This window comes from Alligator sinensis, unplaced genomic scaffold (genome assembly GCF_000455745.1).
Source record: "Alligator sinensis unplaced genomic scaffold, ASM45574v1 scaffold707_1, whole genome shotgun sequence".
Taxonomy (NCBI): Eukaryota; Metazoa; Chordata; order Crocodylia; family Alligatoridae; genus Alligator; species Alligator sinensis.
This window is the reverse complement of record NW_005842065.1, coordinates 1680983-1682994: the sequence shown is the minus strand read 5'-3', so window position 1 is coordinate 1682994 and position 2012 is coordinate 1680983.

Here is a 2012-nt window from a genome sequence, read left to right as displayed (position 1 = left end):
CCCGCACATCGGCACCTCGGCGGCGTCGGCCGCTTCCAGGACAAGCAGTTAGAGATCCTCGAAGTGCGGAGCCGGGGGGCGCCCGCGTGACGTCCAGCCCCCTCCCCTTCCCGGGGCCTCTCTTCTACTAGGGTTGCTCCCCAGAAGTGGCTGCACTGCTGGGCTGGCTGGGGCGGGGCGGGGCGGGGTTGTGGTCCTTCATTTGGGGTCGGGAGACTCCAGGACTGGTGGGGGAGGGCGCTGCTATTTTCTGTCAGAAGCCAAATGCTGGGGCTGCCGGGGTCAGAGCAAGCGCTGGGAGGACGCGGGGTCGCTTCGACGCCTGGGTTCCAGCCCAGCTCAGGCTGGGAGAGTGTATGAAAGCGCCTTAGCCGCTGCCGGAGCCCCCCACTCCCGACCCGCCGCCCCCTACCCACTCCACTCAGGCTCAGGCCGAGGGCTCAGGCTTCGGGACCATCATCCTGCCCCCGGGACCGGCCGCTGTGGGGACAGGCCCGCTTATCTGGCCGCTCCGGGGGCCCGCGCTGGTGTGTGTTTGTGGGAGGAGGATTGGCCCTGACCCACCTCCCCCGAACCGCGGGGGACACAAATGGTAGCACGAAGGTGGGCAACGGCGGGGCGAGATCCCAGGGATCCGGCCCGAGCTCCCCCCGCTAACCCGCTCCCACTACTTCCCCAGAACCGAGGCTGGAACCCAGGCGTCCGGGCCCTACCCCTGCGCTGACGGACGTCCTCTCCATTGATCCCAAGCGGTGCAGGGTGGAAGAACCCCCCGCGCCGGACTAGGCCTCCTGGGACCTACTGTGGGGGGGAGCCACCGCAGAGCAGCCGGCCAAGGGCCGCTCCCGGGGGCGGGGGGGCTGTCCCAGGCTTCCCGGCGCTGAGCTCCCCGGGCCCCCACCCCCTACCCCGGCCAGTCCCGCGCCCAGCCCCAGCCCTGGGCCCCTGCAGCCCCCGAGCTGCGGCAAGACCCGCACCCAGAGCTCGCACCTCGAGGCACATCTGCGCACCAGCCCCGGGGAGTCGCCCCGGGCCAGCAGGGGGCAGGGTAGTGGTCCTACCTGCACATTAAGCCACCAGTGGGGCCCTGAGACCGCCCCCCTCGCCTGGGAGGGGTGTGTACTTCCACCTCCCTGATACCCAGGCCTTGCCCCAGCTCTCTCTGCCTGGATGCCCCCCCAGCCCTGAACCCCCCGCCTGGCTGCATCTCTAGGGGCACCTAGAACCCGGGTCCCAGCTTGCGAGGCCTAGATCCAGCCCTGCTGCTCCTCCTATGCCCCCCCACCTCCCCTCTGGAGGCCTGAGGTGGGGTGGGGTCCTGGGAGGCCGGAGCCCCCAGCCAGCCCACTTGGCCTGGAGCTGCTCCCTGAGCAATCATTAGCAGCCCCTGGGGCCTCTAGCTCCCTCCCCATTTATCCTACCCTCTCTAGTGCAGGTTGGATACTCCTTGCTGTCTCCCAGCCACATCCCCTCCTTGATAGCCAAGGCCTAGGCTGGGGGTTGCCCAGGTGACCCCCCCCCAGCTCTGCCCCAGGTTCTGGGGTGCACCAGGTGCTGCCCAGAGGGGAAACTGAGGCACAGGCTGCAGGACTTGGACCCAGGTAATTGAGAGGCTGCAGAGATGGAAAGGGAACCCAGGTGTCCAGCCTGCCAGTGGGGAAGGTTGTAGGGTGATACTGGTCTTGGGGGCCCAGGGGGGAGGTAGCTGGCTCAATCCTGGCAGGAGCCCGATCCTTTCCTCACTATCCCATGTTGTCAGCTCCCCTCCAGCTCCCCCCCCCCCCCCCCCCCTGCCCCGCCTCCCCCAAGCCGTGGCTCTGTAACCCCTGGGAAGAGATGTGTTTTTGTTCTTAATTTAATGAATAAAGAGGATGTTTTTAGCTGAACCAGGCCCAAAATGGGAAGGGGAGAAGGGGCGGGGGCAGTCCTCTGGTCTCTGGAAGCTTCCAGGCTCTGGCCTGGGGGGCAATAGAGCCTCAAGCAGGGGGTAATTGGGGCTGGGGGTAACTCGG